This window comes from Ambystoma mexicanum, chromosome 9 (genome assembly GCF_040938575.1).
Source record: "Ambystoma mexicanum isolate Mex_15411 chromosome 9, UKY_AmexF1_1, whole genome shotgun sequence".
In the NCBI taxonomy this organism is placed as follows: Eukaryota; Metazoa; Chordata; class Amphibia; order Caudata; family Ambystomatidae; genus Ambystoma; species Ambystoma mexicanum.
The window spans coordinates 136,592,650-136,610,317 of NC_090931.1; the positions used below are offsets into that span (position 1 = coordinate 136,592,650).

Here is a 17,668-nt window from a genome sequence, read left to right on the forward strand (position 1 = left end):
AAGAAGAAATTCAGTGTGTGCAGACTCGATCAATGGCAAAGAAGAAGGATGATAAGACAACCAGCTTCTGATGCAGATTTTGAATTTGGACCAAGACTCAGAAGGACACACCTTATAGATATTATAGCTGGAGTGCGAACCCTTGGTGAGAGTCTTAGGACTCTTGAAAAATTTACTTTAGAATTACATTGACGTATCAAAGTTATGCCTAAACGTCAGTTCTTGATTGGAAATTGGAAACAAGCTCAATATCCAGATTAATTTCTCACTGAATATCTGTTTCGTCCAAAACATGGTTCTCACAGACAGTGATGTACATAGGCCTGTGCTTGCTGTTTTTGTATGCATCCTTTAAGCTTATCCTGCTCTTGTCAGAAGAAACGTTGTTATTCACACATTTCTACAGGATCCTAAAAATGGCCCTGTGATTTGAAGGCTGCTGATTGCAATCATTGAGCAGATACTGCAACTACAGGAGTAAAATAATTTGGTAAAGTGTATTAAAAATGAGAAAGATAGAAGTTGGCACGATTCTTGAGAATGAATGTGTGCAACCAGCACCAGGATTGGTGTGATAGGTGGATATTGATGGTCTTGTGCATAGTGTATGCCTGTACGATTACTCTTTTTGTCTTTCTATTCCTCCTCTTTCACACTCTCTATTATACTGATACTTATGCTGAGACAAAGGCCCCTATGGTTCTCCCCACTATGAAAACTGCTTTTGACTCACTTTGTGGGCAGTATACAAACTTTGCATATGGGAGATATAGGAGAAATGCAGAGGAAGATAGTGAGGGGATAAATACATATCCAGACAATGTAGTGCACGTGGGTAATAACATGTGGTATCAGCACATGAGAAAGGTGGGAGAGAGAACTTCCAAGGAGAGTTATTACGTCTGTGCTCTCATACCCTTTGCCATGAATACAGTACAAACTTTCATCTCAAGAGAGGTTCCAGAACACGATGCCAGATAGCTGCTTCATCTTGCAGCACACATCACCAGAGGACAATTTCAGGGAAGTTGGGCCACTCTGCAGTGGAGATCAAAATGGTTGTTTCCATTCCAGGATGATTATATTAAGACTTCACAGATGGAAAAGACAACCTGGATGGGAGAGCAAGATGTTTGTGTCTCCTACAAGTGGACAGGAAGATGTAGTTATGAAACACATGAATAGTATGGAATGCCCTGATATAACAGAAATATCTGGATCGCCTGGATGTTGGGAACAAACTCAACTCTTAGTCTATGGACAAGTGAAATCCAAGAAGGGATGGGAAGGAGGACTGATGTCCTGTGCAGCTCATCTACTGAGGCCAGAATATGTGCAAGAGGTCCAGAGAGTAAACGATGGGTGTTTGAAGTCTTGGGCCAAGTATGCCAAACTGCTGACATGGGTAGAAGATGAATCCGGTCCAATGATTGTGGTTCCATTGGCGAATGTGACATTGTGTTTCCAAAGAGAAGGAAGGGAGCATGTGGGAGATAACATAGGCTGCAGAACTACGGTTGACGTTACCCGAATGGGAGCATAGACAGCAGCCCTGATGGATCGATATTGGGCTTGTGGGCCTTGGGCCAAAATGAAGCTGACAAAGAATTGGGAAGGAATGTGTTCCTTGGTGCTCATTCATGTTCCAGCATTAGTGATTCCTCAGAGTGACTTGAACATTGGAGAATTTCTGAAGGTGGATAGATCACTTGAATTTCTCAATCGAACCAAAAGGGAGAATTACTTCTCAGCAAAATCAAAAGACACATATGAGGCCATTCCGTATGAGCACAGGTTGTTTAGTAAGACTGCTTCAATGTTCACTACTTTCTTCATGCCTGAGAGTCAGACGATGGCTAATGCCAAAAGGTTGCAGATTACCAGATGGAGCCTCTGCAGATAATCAACACCACCATAAAGGAATTCAATGCTATCAAGGAAGAGCTAAGGGCCATACGATTGATGACCATGCAGAACAGATATGTCCTTGACATGATCACTGTGATGGAATGAGGGATTTGCGCCAAACTTGGGCCATCATGTTGCACATTCATGCCTTCTCACAATGACGAGAATGGAACCTTGAAAGAGGTCATAACGCTGTTGACAAATATGCACACCAAAATGGAAGATGAGACAGAGGAAATTGCAATTGACAGTTGGTTCGCATCTATATTCTCATGGATTCCACAATGGATGGGAAACATTTTCAAGTTTCTTGGAGCAGTATTAGTGATGATGATGTTTGGATTTTGTGTGATCAGGATAATAATTACCCAGTGTAAGAAGACTGCAAAGAAATCTGAAGGAATGAAGATCATGATCGATGTCGAATCAGGGTTTGGACCCAAGGAATTGACAGAATAAGATATCCGAAAATACGAAGAGGCCAGCATCATAGCACCTGAGGGAACAAAGTATTTGTACCCAAATAATCACAAGAAGTACATAGGACGATGTGTCTATTGGATTCCAAATGGACAGTGCAGTTACATGACCTGGAGTGTGGATGAACATGACAAGTCAGCCGGGTCCCTGAAGGTAGTAATGAAGAGTTAGACTCCAAAGAAGCATTTCTCCGAGAGGAAGTATTAAGATGTGGAGACCGGTGAAGGTGTGATCAATGGCTCGACCAGAGGGGGGAGTGTAGAGGAGCAGCCAAATGCCTCTGCAGGAAGTCCTGCCCCTCACACCTGTATGTTGGAGGCCTGAGATTGTACCCATTAAGAAAACCCTATCAAATGTACTCCCGAAGAGATGACAATCTAATGGAGGAAGTCCCCAAAGGAATGTGAAAAAGAGCAAGAAAAGGAGCTGGTGACATCACAAGAAGTGAAGTGTGATGCATAGAGAAGACTGGCTGAAGAATTGTATGGCCCTTGTAATAACTGATGACGAGATAAAGAATCAAGTAAACATTCATATCCGAAAAAAAGATTGCACGTGTGAAGAGCGCTGCAGAAAATGCAAGCCGTTTAATAATTGTATAGATGCAGCAACGCAAGTAGATGAAGTAATCTTAGAAGCTGGCTATGAGTAGTGAATAGTCTGCAGCGAAGCCACCATTGTATAGAAACTGGACATCAGTGTCATAACTTTAGTAAGTTTAAACCCATGAAGAGAAGAGCTGTGTTGCAGCAAAGAATTAACTGAGATCATGGATGAGTCTGGAAGGGCTGTCTGGCCTGGTGTCAAGGCTGTAGCAGCCAAGACTCGTTATCTATTCATGAAGGCGGTGGACTTGAGATGCTGAATCATCCCTTGTTACGCTGCAACGTACAGAGAAAGAACACCATGATTGCCAAGTTGTATTCATTTCATCATAACTGTATCAGAAAAGACTAGAGACCCAAGCGCTTATACAGTCAAGATATATGCCATATCATATATACCCCCAAACACGGGTTTGTGTTGCTGGTGTTTCATGTACACTTATATATGTTATTGTCAATCACATGTGATGTTTTAATTCAGCCTCAGAAGAAGAGCATTGGCTCGAAACACGTGTCAGGTTGACTTGGAACGCAATAAATTATTTTGCGACCTCGCATTTAAAATTTCGGACACATGCGCAGTGTGAATGTATCTGTGCCTGTATATGTATTGTATTCATTTAAGACAATTAAATGCCGCAAAATGATTTCAATTGTGGTCTCTTGTCACGTGAGCCAAGTATGGAAATAGAGTTGGGGGAGGAGTTCTAGAGCAAGCGATAGTGCATGCCCGCACTCCCTTATATTCCCAGAGTCAAGTATACTATGTAAGGTCAAGTTCAAAGACAATCTTCATGACAGAAGGCATGGGTGATGAGAGACATTGAGCTAATTGGGTGGGGAGGTACAGTCAAGTCCACCTCCTGGCACCTGGGGTATGAGCTTGCGTGCTGCTAGTGAGCCGAATGTTCCAGCCTGGCACAAGTGTGCCAACCAATTGTAGAGGGCCATATAACGAAGGGCCTTATAGTTTGAGAGCCAATTATATACAGTGTATTTAATAATGATGAGGATGACTTGCACTACAGGAGGGCACAAGCTGTCCACCTGACAGTAGAGAACCAATCACAACCCGACCCCTTATAGAAAGTATACTTAGATATTCCCCTTGAATGTATCAAAACCCCTCGTAGGTTTCTCTTATTTGCCACGTAGTATGACATCACGTATGACAATTTTTACTATAAAACAGATTTTTTGTATGATGCACCGAGAGCTTGTGCTACGTCCGTTGATGTCCATTGTAACTCCCTGTTTTAGACAATTGATATTAAAACAGAAAACCTTTGCCATCTTCCTGAGTTGGTGTAAGAGTTACTCTGCTTCCCATCCACTACATGACACGCTACCCAAAGGGCCTTACGGTCTGTGGAGTCGAAGATGATACGAAGGTTGTTAGCTTCACAGGAAGGAGAAGGAAGAGGGCCCAAAGTGGGCATCCAGAAAGAGAGAGGAAAGGAGGGAGCAGGTGTCCCACTGAGGAGGATCTCAGTATTACTGGCATTAAGTCAGAGGTCATTGCCGGCACACCATTCCTGAATTGCGGCCAGACCCTCTGGTATGAGAGAAGGAGCAGAGGTGGCTGAGGGGAGCCTGAAAGAGAGCTCGGTGTAATCCGCATAACACTGAAAATTGGAGCAGAAAGTAGCGCTGAGGTGGCCAAGAGGTGCCAGTTAGTGGTTGAAAAGCCAGGGAGAGAGGTTAGACCCCTGAAGCTCCAGGATTATTGAATGCTGGTGCCAGTGAGTTGTACCTTACAACCATGCAATCTTACTTTGCCTAAGAAAGAAGTGTGAACCTTATTGGATTTATAAGACATGTGAGTCTAGTATGGACATAGGTGGCATGTATTAAGCCTTATTAACGTCATAAAGCATGTGTGCCCAGTGCACATGTTTTGAGCAGACACTATTCTTTAGGGCTGTGAATGTCACAGTCATTGTTGCAATCATGAGCATAACATAGCATGGTTATGTTAACAAATCATTGCCAAACATTCTTTTTTGGGGTGGACTGATAAGCTTGTCAGCCAGATAACTGGGACACATGGGCACTGTGGCCCATGTACCGCGATGAATCTTTCTTCCTGGTATGCACCTAGCCATGCACGCTCACATGGTTAAAAACATGTGCACTAGGCAGATTCACTGTGTAACATGAGCAGCTGCCCAAGCAATAATTAAGGTGCACGTACTGGTTGCATTGCGAGTGTGCCTATTATTAATGGTATGCTCTTACTGTGATTGTGTCTCTGATCCTGGGGGAGCTTGGTATGTTAGCCAATGGCATGTGGATCAACAATGATGTATTCTGACCTGCTGTGCTGCATTGTGAATTCCCACGCCTCGGGTAACAGTGTTTATAGTGGCAAGTAGCCTCAGCCACTAACAGGCACGTCAAGGGTTAATAAACACGTGGAGTTCATGATCCATGTTTAAACCATCTCTGGTGGCCTTCAATTCGAAAATTAATCTGGCTTCTTTTTGCCTCCTGGCCTGCAGTTTATTGTCACATCTAATATTGGGTTTGAACTGATTGATGCCAAAGAATCTGATAAAGCTGGCATCATTACCCCTATGTTCTAGATTCCAATGGTTCGCTAATGTGTTCAGACCATTTTGGGTCCTTATTGCGTATAAATGTTCTTATATTTGTACCCTCAGTTCCCATTTGATACTGCCTATATGCAACGTCTGACAGGCACACACAATGCAGTCAACAACATATTTGGATCTAAAGTTGATAAATCCTTGTATAGCGTTGTTACGGCCATTGTATGTAACATAGCGCCTAATAATGCTCAGTGCATATTTGCAAAAGTTACATGTGTCACATGTATGAAAGCCTAAGGCAGGTGGCAGCCATGTCATAATTTGTGGATCATAGTATTTTTTCAGAAAGCTTGGACTGATGACATTGCCCCCACTTTGAGCTCTAGTGAGTAGCGTATGAGGTTTGTCTGTAACAAATTGATTCAAATCTTATCAAGTCTCAGGACTCTGTAAGGGAGGCATGGTATCACTGTCATGCACTTAGCATCACCGCGGACCAAGGTTCAGGCTCCTCCTCGGCTCACTCTTCCACGCCGGTTCCAGGGCCATCCTGCCTTCTCTCTGCTTTGCCCACTGGGGTCGCCGGGGCACCCCGGGTCTCCCGCTCAGCTTCCTCAGTGTTTTGGGCTTACCTGCCATCTGTCTGGGGTTGAACCTGCATAGCGTTCGGTGCAGCATGATTGGAGGGTGCCATGGTGCCTCCTGGACACTCGGCAAGTACGCCATCCTCCCACTCACATGACTTGCACCAGTCACGCGATTATACAACCAAGAAACAGCCCCTGAAAGACCCAGCCAAACTTTCCTTATTGCTTCTTAGCGTTCCTGTGAGTGGTGTTTTGGTTTCTTCTTCCTTGATTCCTGATTTTTGTTACTCTTGACCTTGGCTTTGTTTTTCTGGATTTGTCTCTTGGATTTTCCTCTAGATTTGGCTGCCCTGTGATTTTTCTCCTGGTTTTTGACCCTGGTATTTTCTCCTGGACTGCTATTTTTGATTTTCCTTGTGCTCTGCTGACCTGGACTTCGTTCTGGACATAGAAGGTACTTTGGATTCTGGTTTTCCCTTTTGGATTGCTTCCCTGGAACTTGCCATTGGAACATTGACTGTGAACATTTCCTTAATCTGCGCTCTCACCTCCTGAGGAAAGGTTTTCCACCTCCTGGATTTTTCCTTTGCCTCCTTTGATCTACAGCTGGTGCCCCATTAGGTAGGTTACAATCTCTGTTTCTATAATGTTAGTGCTTCTGTAGATTGTTGGTGTCCTAACAGTGGCCTTTCCTTTCCAGCTACTTGGGGATCTGGTGCTGCAGTTCCAGTCCAACTGTGGCCCCACTAACTGGTGAGGGAGTTGTTTTATCTTCTCTGACTCGTGCTTGGGGACGGAGGTATAGTCCACTCGGGAGACCACGTCTTAACAATCACAAGTATGGCACTGACACAAGAGTTACAAGTTTCAAAACCTTTATTAATTTCTTGGGGTTTGGAAAAACTCAAACTTTGCCCTATAGCTATGATGGGAGAAGGCTCTACCATCAAATAATAAAGAAAGCACAGTCCTAGTCAGTCTTTGTCAAATTAAAATGCCCTATACTAACAAAACCTAATGTCTGCCCTATATCTTATGCAAAAAGTGTGTAAAGGTGAATATGTATGCAAAGGAAAATCAGTGTTGTACTGTAAAGGATCAAGGTGACTTAGTCAGCTCTCCTCCCCATGTTGGGCTCAGGTTAACAAAAAAAGGCAGTTCAAAATGTGGGTCGAGGCCCGCTTGGCCTTCCACATTACAGTCGCTTAGTCTAGCTTTCCACAAGTTCTTTCGCAGTTCAACAAAAGCTCAAATAATTCTCCCTTTGTCGGGCTCAGACCTTTCAAGGCATCAATAGTTCACATAGGTCTCCCACAGTTGGGCTATAACCTTTCAACCAAAAAGTATCTGCTTCAATGTAGATCCCCCTTAGCCGGGCTCAGACCTCCCAATCACAGCACTTGCAGGGGATCCCTTCCCCAAGCTTTATTCACATTCTAGGGATTCCCTTCCCCTAACTTATTTTATATTCCAGGTTTCCCTCAGTTGGGCTCAGACCTTTCAATGACGTTGAAGACTTTCGGATGTGCAGGCTTTTATTACATACCTCTGCAGGACCACTTCGACTTTCACTCCGGCTCTCCCTTTATGTCATTTGCCAGTGTCTCTTGGTCTTGGTAGTTCCATACGCCAAGCACAAAGGTTCAAAGAAATATTAACAAGACATCAAACATTTCACTGAGGCTTCCTTTCGCCGGACCCCTCCGCTACTCATCACTGGCTTCACAGATATCAGCAACTTAAAAGTTCATCACTGGTTTGCCTTCTTTAGCATCTCATCAGTATGTGTGCAAACTTCAATTGTGAGATACACTGTTGCAGCTTCAATCTTTCCTTGACATAAACCTGCCATTCATGGCTTTCACTGACTCACTGGTTGTGTGCATTCCCTTCTTGTTTCTGCAGCTTTGATTCATGAGTCAAGGTTAATACCACAGGCTTGGCCTCACCTCCCTCTTTCATCCCCGAAACACAATGCAGGCTTCTTCTTGTCTGGGATTTGGCTTTCTCTGCATCTCCTTCATGACTTCCCAGTGGCAATGACCTCCTGCATGGAACTTCAGGATTTCTCTACCCTTTGCTCTAGTCCCTCGATTGGTCATCCTGCTCCAGTGGGCTTGCCTTCACCCTGGAGAATTTTCTCCTTCTCGTATTCCACCTTGTTCAGAGTGTGTGTCTATGTTCCGCCTTTTACCCATGTGGGGAGAGATAATGGGTATCAGATGTAGGTGATTAAAGTCAAGTGCTTGACTTTGCCTGACCTGATTAGCGGAACATGTCCAATGAGATATGTAAGTGTTAGCCGTTTTACCCTCAGCCGCCCTCTTCGTCGGCCCATTGTTTGTGTATAAAAGGGATAGGTGGAATTGGGATGTTGGAGAATACTGTAAAATAGGATGGGGTATGGGTACAGGAAAGGGGGGAATACAGCGTCTCACCATTGGTTGCCTCACTCCCACTCCCTGAAGACCCCCCATTCAGGTGATCCTCCCACATTGGTCCACCTCCAAGGTCTGGATCCAAAGGTGACGGCCGTGCACTGGCCACTTGAGAGAGAGATCCATGGGGACTAGCAAGTGAGACACCCTTTGGTTTTTCACAACACTCCAGTGCTGCCTAAGGATTTCATAAATAGCCTTATGGTGAGCTGAACATTTTGTGACATATTGCTAGAAATATTTTTAGGTGACAGTAGCTTATTTCTGTCAATTGAGTTGGGCTGGGTTATAGCTTTGTTAATGTCTTGGGACCTATATCCCCTGTCCTTGAATCTGTTGGCATTCATGGCCATCTCAAGTTCAAAATCATTCAAATTCCTTCAATTCCGTCCCACCCATAGCATTTCCCCTTTTGGAATTTTGCAGATGATACTTTTTTTGTGATCGCTAAGGGCATGAAGGACAGAGTTCACCTCATTCTATTTTCTATAGATGCAGGTTGTGATTGTGTTGTTAATAATGACAATTTCTAAATCAAGAATTGTAATAAGGTTGTGATTAAGCGTGCAAGTTAGTTCAATGCCATATCTTTTGTCATTCAGTTTTCTGGTTAAAGCGTCAAGCTAATGGTGGTTCCTGGTCCAGATGATAAATATATCATCTATGTACCGTTTCCACAGTAACACATTATTCTCCAAACCATCAGGACTTGGGGGCAGTGCGTGTAAGGTCTCATATTCTCCCGTAAAGAAATTTGATAGTGTGGGAGCAAACTTTGCTTCCATAGCTACTCCCTTTCGTTGTGTCTAATATGATCTATTAAACAGTAAATAGTTATTAGAGAGAGCAAAGTCAAGCATTTCTGTCAACATTTTACCAATGTGATATAGATTTGTTTGAGAGCCAGTATGCAACAGTGGCCAATGCTATGTTGTCTTGAATACTAGCATACAGGGCTCTGAAGTCATACATCTCCAAAAAGTAATACTGCGGCCACATGATGTTTTGCAATGTGTCGAGTACGTCCATAGAATCTCTGGTGTATGATTGTAGTAGGTAGACCTCTTCTCGCAACTATAAATCAATATATTTGGAGAGGGGTTTGGTTACCCAGGCATTGTCCGACATGATGGGGTTCATGTCGGGACCGATTGGAACTCTTTGTGCCACCTTCGGTAAAAGATAGATCGTCAGCATGAGACCTGGAGTGTGTAAAAGGAAATCTTTCTCATCTTTCCCCAAGATTCCATAAGAATGCCACTTATCAATCAGACGGGGCAGCTTCTTTTTCACAATGAGAGTGGGAACAGCCTCTATTTTGGAGTAACAACCTGGCGTTGTGAGATGATCTTCTGCAGCAGCAATATAGTCAACAGTATTCATAATTACTATATTGCCCCCTTTATCTGCTGGTTTGATATCTATATGATCATTGTCCCTGAAATTGTTGAGAGCTGTTCTTTCTTCCTGGGTCAGATTACCTCTAGTGTGTTTTAAGTTGTTCTTCAAATTGATGAGATCCTGGGTAACCAACTCAAAAAATATATCTATGTGATTATTCTCCAAACTAGGTGGCAAAAGTTTAGATTTTTTCTTAAGTTTTCTTAAGTTCACTCGGACGTCGTATATAATATTCTATGTCAAGATTGGATAAAGGAGTAATGTCATCAATTGCCTCATCTTCTGTTAAGGACAACAGTAATTTAATATGGGCTAATTGCCCTAGCGTGTGATTCGTGAGTGTCCTAATCTCTGGCACTTCACCTTATTGAAAATCCTTGTTTAAGAAAATAAAATAAAATGTCACGTTCCTGATGAATTTGTAAAGAGCTATGAATGTGTCAGTGATGTTGACTGCATCTAAAGGGCAGAACGAAAGACCTTTGTTAAGTACAGATTTTTCAATGGTGCTGATGACATGAGAGGATAGGTTCATAGCAAGATCAGATTAGTTCAATAATTGCGACCCTTGGACCTGGTCATCATGACATGTCCTGTTCATGTTAAGTACAGATTTTTCACTGGGGCTGAGGACTTGAGAGGATAGGTTCATAACAAAATTAGATGAATTCAATAATTGTGACCTTGGGCCTGGTCGTCATGACATGTCCTGTTGCTCTTGCGAGACCTGTATTTGTTGCCCTGTCCTCTCCTTCCTCTGTTTTTTGATGTAACTGTGTTTGACACTGGTGTATCTGAGAAGATGAGTTTCTTTTTCAGATAATTCCTGGTCTCTAAAGAATTGGCACTTATGTGTCTTTTGATTTCAGCTGCAAATTGTGTGTGTTAACTTTTCTTCTGTTTGATATCATCTTGGTGTTGTCTCAAGTATCTGTTCAAAATCTATATGTTTTTTCGTTTGGCCTCTCGCAAATCAATATTGTAAATTTCAGTATGAATTACAGATATCTGCTCGCTCGTTTTATGAAGATTTTCTCAGCATGCTCTATTAGCATTTTTACCATGACAATTGAGCTATTATTAAGGTGTTCTTCCTTACTGGGTTCCTCTTCTTCCTCATCTGCAAAATTGGGAAAAACACACAGTCGACGTTCCCGGGGGATCCTGTCACAGTCCAAGTATTTTTCTAATATATTTTTCCCCAAAATTTGATAATCTCCTTCTTACTCAATCTCTAATTTAAAAATGTTTTGACTCAGAGTTCCAGGACCCTGTGAGGTGGTCCTGAAAGCATGTTCAGTACTCCCTTTGGGGAGAAATAGTGTTCTGGCATCATCCTGCCAAGTTTCTTTGTAATCCATCCATTTAAAATGGTCCCTGGAGCTGCTGCAGGACTACGTTAAATAGTTGAGTTAAGGATTGGGAGTGGCCCAGTCAACTCTACTGCTATTGGGAATTTAAACAGAAAGAACATGAGTCTCAGTAGAGCCAAACAAGGGTGTGTCTCCCTGGCACTCCTGTTAACAGAAACAATGTAATATGATATTATTGTAGTAATTTATAATGTGCCTGTACACAAGTGTTTCTAGGCGAGACAAGACAGGGGAGGGAATACAGAGAGAGGATAAGACAAACGATCTTACTAGGCCTTGTGTCATTCAGGTTGTGCAAGTGTGAGAACAAGAAGTGCAAGGGGAAAGGGAGGGGGAAGTGCAAGGGAGAGGGGATGGGAAAACAGGGCAAGCACATCTCAGGGTAGTGTAAGGAGAACAAGGGACTGTAGGGTTACAATTACAGCCCCTAAGTGCGTGGTAGGCCCAGAGGCAGTGCAAGGGTGACTGATCAAGAAAGAGCCTGGTACCCAGTGGACTCTGAGGGTAGCCAAGCAACCAGTTGGTACAGAAGACAGGTAGGTCAGGTAGGTCAGCAGGGGAGGGAGAGAGGGAAAGCAGAGGAGAAGAGGAAAGTTTTGAGCTGCTTTTGGAACTTCAGGTGGTCCGGCTCAAGTTTGAGAGGGGCAGGGACGCCATTCCAGAGGGAGGCACCTGCAGAGGAGAGAGATCTACCCCCCACTCTGCCTGGAGAAGCGTTTAACCCTTCTAGAGTTAGAGGTAGCTGAGCGAAGGGCTAGAGAAGGAAGGTATTTTGGAAGAGAGAGTTGGATGTAGTGCGGTCCCCGGCAGCAGAAAGCCTTGTGGATGATGCAGAGGGTCTTGTAACCTCATCCTTGTAGCCACCGGAAGCCAGTGGAGAGATTTCAGAGCTGGAGCGATACAGTCTCTGGACTTGAGGCCAAGTACAAGTCTTGCAGTCCTATTCTGGATTAGTTGCAGAGGGCTAAGAGTAGAGAAAGGCAGATTGAGAAAGAAACTGTTGCAGTAGTCCAGTTGCTAGGTCAGAATTGGTGCAGTCACACTGTGTGAGACTACACAACACTTATCTGCTTGGTATTAGGTAACCCACCTTTTGGTATAGGTCTGTACTGCACACGTTGGTAGTGAGCTGTAGAAATGAAATTTGTAAATACAAGTAATCAAATAACACTTACACTCAAGTTTTCTGTTATAAATAGTTATTTATTTAATTAACATCATTTTTTAAATAAGCATTCTTTAAAAAGGCAATTCATGTAACAATGTAAATATACTTTAAAAATACTTTTCAGAATCAAGACAAGTTAGTGGAAAATCATTGGATATGCTCCTTACACAATTCCTGCACCCTGAGGTGGCTTCATTCACAAGGACATGAATGGCATTTATATATCACACTAGTTATACTTTGCAGATTCTGAGGTTGCAGAAAGTAAAGGCTTAAGGAAGGAAAAAGGTTAAATAGGTTCTCAGTATATGTGAGGACACTTAAATCTTCTAATGAAATCTAGATAAGCCTTTCCCAGCAGTAACAGTCTAAAACAAGTTATCACCTATGAGGGACAAACCATATCAAAGTCAATGGGCTAGAGGAGTCTGCAGGGAGCCAATACAGTCAAAGTCAATTTGAACCAGTCTATGGCGCTGAGGCACTTCTTAGAATCAAAGTTTTGCACAAAGTTGGTGAGTTTATTAGAAACTCACTTGTAGCGTCACACGCTGTTAAGCCGGTGAAAAGGGAGAGTTGGAATCAACTCCAAAGGTAAGCCACTGCAATTCCCAACAGAAAAGCACAGCTAAGTATCCCAAGCCTAGACAGTACTTCTGGTTTGAAGAAGAGTGGTCCATCTGTATTCTGTCCTGTTACAGCCGTGCAGACGCCGTGTTCCTGAGCCTCAGTCGTGGGGACAAGAGGGAGGATGTCTGGAGGGCCCCTGCTGTGGTAGTTGGGTCGTCGGCAGCTACAGGCCCTTTTTGGTTCAGCAGCAGTTTACAGTTTTACCGCATAGTAAACAGCACCGTCGCCGATCTCGAATACCGGGTGGGCTTCCTTTACTCCTTGGGTCCTGCACTCAGGTAAGGGGACTCGAGCTCTGGTCGTCCTGCTTCTGGAGGGTCCTTAGGAGACTCCTGGAGCTTCTGTCTGGATTTTAGACATTGCACTCGACTACAGATTTCTCGACCCCTGGCACTCGGTTCTTTCAGCAGCAAAGAAGAAGAGCCAGTCGTGCATGGTGGTCCAGTGGAGTTTGTCTCAGGGTTAATTGGTCCCACTAACCGAAGGGAAGAAGTCGTCCCTCCTGGGGCTTCTCTGTCAAATTGAAAAAGGAGTTTCAGCACAGCCGCAGGGCTTCACCGGGCAGTTCAAAGGTCCAGAACGATGCAGCAAGCTTTGTTCACGGTTTCTTCATTGGGTCTTTCTCCCAATGGTCGACTCTGCCTCTAGTACCAAAACCCTTGCCTTTTAAGCAGGTTTCTCCCATTCATGCACAGCCTAGGCTGTCAATCACACAGCAGGGTGGCTGTTCTGAATGGACAACCAGCCAGCCAATCAGGACTGGGTGAATTCAGGAATTCCTAGAGACAAAGGACAGGGGAGTTTCAGGTACCTCTCTCACATCCTGTCTTTCCAGACACACTGGAGCCAGAGGTGGGCTTCAGGGCTGAAGCCCACCAAAGGCAAAATGAACAAAGGGCTCAAACCTAGCTCAACGCACAGAGTAAAACTCAAGAAAGACCTCACAAATAGAAAACGGCAGAAAAAAAAATCCGGGCCCATTTAGAAGAGATGGTCACCCATGGGTGCTCTACTGCAGCTGAGGATTCAGTCTGCGGTAGAAAAGCACAATGGTAAGAAAATTAAACTATTGCATTAAAGTAGAGCTAGAGAAGGATGGCATATTAGGAGGGACACAAAGCCTGTAGGTGTTGTTTGGTTATTTGCCCACCCATTGACTGCCCATGGCCAATGTAATCCCTATGGCCATTCTCACCCAGTTCCTACCCATCCCTGCACAAAACACCTCCTCATGGGAACTCTTTGAGCTCGTTTTAATAAAGCCTTACCTTAAAACGTTGCACTTAAAGTGCTTTCCAGTGTTTTTTCTAAGCAGTCAGCTCACTTTATTCAACCCTTACCTTCAAACTGTGCACTTAAAGTGCTTGCCAGCGTTTTTTCGAAGCAGTCTTCTGAGAGTTAATGATTTAATTGGAGATGTAAATGGGCAACTGGTGTAATAAAAATGTCTTAACCAGCTTTGGCTTTAGCCACTCTCTTTATAAGCAGTATGTGTGTCCTTCACTGAACGCCTATCAAAAACATATATTGGCAAAGCCAACCGTTTTGGATTGGGTATAAGAATTAGGCATTTGCCAGGCACTGCTATTAGATGCCCATGTACTCGCACTACTTTGAAACTGCTACCATCGATAGACAGTTAATACCACTATGGTAGTGCCTGGCCAGTACCTTTCCCATGACTAGACAAAAGCCCAAACTGTTGGCATTGCCAGTGCTTTTTAATAAAAAGTTTTATCCCAGACGCTCAAGTTTTTTCATTATTTGATAGGCCGCATACCATGTCAAGAAGATACTTAGACATGGTTAATGAAGGCATTCGACCGACAGCGATTTGCCAAACATCCCAGTCTGCGTACTACAAGGTGAGCACTCGAACAGCTGCACACTATGCTCTCAGAGACAAGTAAGCCCATGAGGCAGCTCAGTAGGTTGATCCTCCACGGCACAGCTTTTTGTGTAAGTTCTCCAACGCAATTCCGAATCATTGCAGTCCCCACTCATCTTTTTATCCTTCTTATTTATTTATTTTGTTATTCACATAGCGCACGTAACCCGAAGACATCTGGGCGCTTAGGTTGAAACAATGAGTACCAGTGGTTTGAGTGATACAAGAAACCTATTATGTAAGTAACAGCGCCTCAATGCCCCTGGGCTGCTCGCGCGCTATATAAATTTAAATAAATAAATGTAAGCAGAGCTCTCGAGTTCCCCCTGCAATATGTGAAAAGGTCATCCAGTCCTGCTTTTTCTTTTTGAATTGTGGGACTTGTAGTTTTTTTTCTTTCCCATTTGAAATGTAGGAGAACTGCAAGCCCTAAAATTCCAAGGAAAAACAGCACTGGGTGACTTTCTCTGTAATGGCATAGCTCCGTTTAAGCACCAAGAAATACTTAAATGTGTAGCGTAATATATAACACGGTTAACATCCCAACTTCCACGGTCCACTTGGTTTTGCACTGCACTCTACGCACAAGCATGCTCCAATTAGCAATTACACAAGTCCTAGTGTGGCTGTTATCCCAAAAAAAGATGGCTACGTAAATCAGAACTCCCTAATCCTTAAAGTGAAATCTGTTTGTTTGCCTTGTACTCGCCACGTCGTTCTTTTCTTCCGCTGAACATCTCGTGGTGAGTGCACGAAAACACTTTCTCTGCGAGAACAGACTGCCTTTCAGAAACATCTGAGGGTGTCCCAGGGTGGGGTGGGTCGTGAAATGGAAACCTCGTTCTCGCTCTGCAGTGCGATATCAGTTCCCATGCTCTGGCGTTCCTCCCTTACTTAACACTGTATATACACGCCTGTAATGTACAGGACACACTCACTCGCGAGCGACACTTGGGCCAGCAGAGAGACGCCTGGGCACCCAGCCTTCCTGGAGGTAATATTGCGATATATACTTCCAGTAGGCATTACTGTGCGCGTGTGAGTGGCCTACAAGGCGCTCAGTTGTTTACACGCGCGTAGGAAGGCACAGAGGGCCTATAGCACAGGGGCGTAGAGAGAATTGTTCTTCAGGAAATAAACAGGAAGTGGAGAGCTTATTACGCGCCTGTTGAACGAGCTGTCTATGAGTGCACCCATTATTACACCCATGGCGTGGCTTTTCCACAGATCAGGGCTGGACCCGGCCATAGCTAACGTGTGGCCCATGCTCTTTGCACTGACTTCCAGTTAGAGGTTTAGAAGTGTATCTTGTAGGACGTGACCCAGATAACATGTTATGCCTTACATTGACCTTTTCTGATTATCCTTAGAAAATACTCCGGTCTGTTGTAATTGAGAAAGCACTTGAAGACAGGCCAGCCTAAAACTGGCCTAAGTTTCTACGCACTTTTATGGATCAACACTGCTTAATTACAGTTACTTTGCTACGGAACTATTGTTTTTAAAGTCTAGGATCAGTTTTGATGTCAAATTATGTTCAATGTGCAGGCAATATTTATGCTTGAACCAACTTTCATATGTATATATGGAACATTTATTTTTCCTCTTCTAGCCTTTGATTCTTGGGTTATCCGATTTCTCAGCCCATCCAGTTATGGGAGATGGTAACTGAGGCATTTTGAGAATTAGTGATTTGCCCAAGATCAAACAAGGTGGCCAGGTGAGAAGGCGGGGATTCCAACTCTGGTGTACTGGTAACACGAGTGTTGACTTAAAACCACTAGGCCACAACTCCTTGAATAATGTGCATGTTTGTAGCCTGCATACCTTGATTCCTTTGGCAATCTTGAGTGCATAATGTTGTGTGCATGCCCGCTCTGAGAATAGACCATGTCTCAGGGGCGCCTTTATCACGGCCAGCTGTGTAGGCTAAAGCAATCGGCAAGCTGGGACTCGCAGGCCCATACCTATGTTGGAAAAGGCAAAACTAAAAGTCCAGCATGCAAAGCGCTGTGGGCTAAATTGCCAGGTGACTTGGGGCCAGTCGGAAACTGTTTCTAACATGTGCGCCTCAGTAGCATTGCTGTATCTCCGTATGGTAGAGCTAAAGTGCCAGGCAGAAGCCAAAATTAATGGTGGGGCTCAAGCGCCGTCCATGACCAAGAACTATGAAGCCTAACTGGGTCATAGTTCACCGCCTATTAACTAAAACTAATGGTGGTGCTAGCGTAGTTACTATTTGCCTACACGACATACGTAAGACACGTCAAAACTAATGGTGGTGCTAAAACACCAACTATGAGGCAAAACTAAGGAGCTTCAGCACAGCTATCGACTTTCTCTGCCCCTGCAGTGCCACCCCTCTCTCCAGACATACTATTCCACTAGTTTTGCCTCAATAGGTATAAGCAAAGCTAAAACAATCATGGCTGTTTGACTAGTTGGAAAAAGAATGATATGGTATGATATGGCGTTTATAACGCGCCTATACACAAGTGTTTCAAGGCGCAACGAGGCAAGGGAGGGGAAACGGAGGGAAGACAGACAATGATCCTACTAGGCCAGGTGACATTGAGATCACGCAAGTGCAGGGGAGGTGGGGAAGGGGAAAAGTGCAGCGGGAGAGAGGAGGGGGGCA

The 17,668-nt window shown here is 43.9% G+C and overlaps 1 protein-coding gene across 1 annotated transcript in view; it reads left to right on the forward strand.

Annotated features, from left to right (window-relative positions):
* Positions 1 to 15,978: 15,978 nt before the first annotated feature.
* Positions 15,979 to 17,668, forward strand: part of LOC138487758 (zona pellucida-like domain-containing protein 1) — a 96,993-nt gene continuing 95,303 nt past the window's right edge. Inside the window, exon 1 of the mRNA XM_069614311.1 lies at positions 15,979 to 16,024. The gene's annotated coding sequence lies outside the window, so the exon portion shown is untranslated. The remainder of the gene's footprint in view (positions 16,025 to 17,668) is intronic.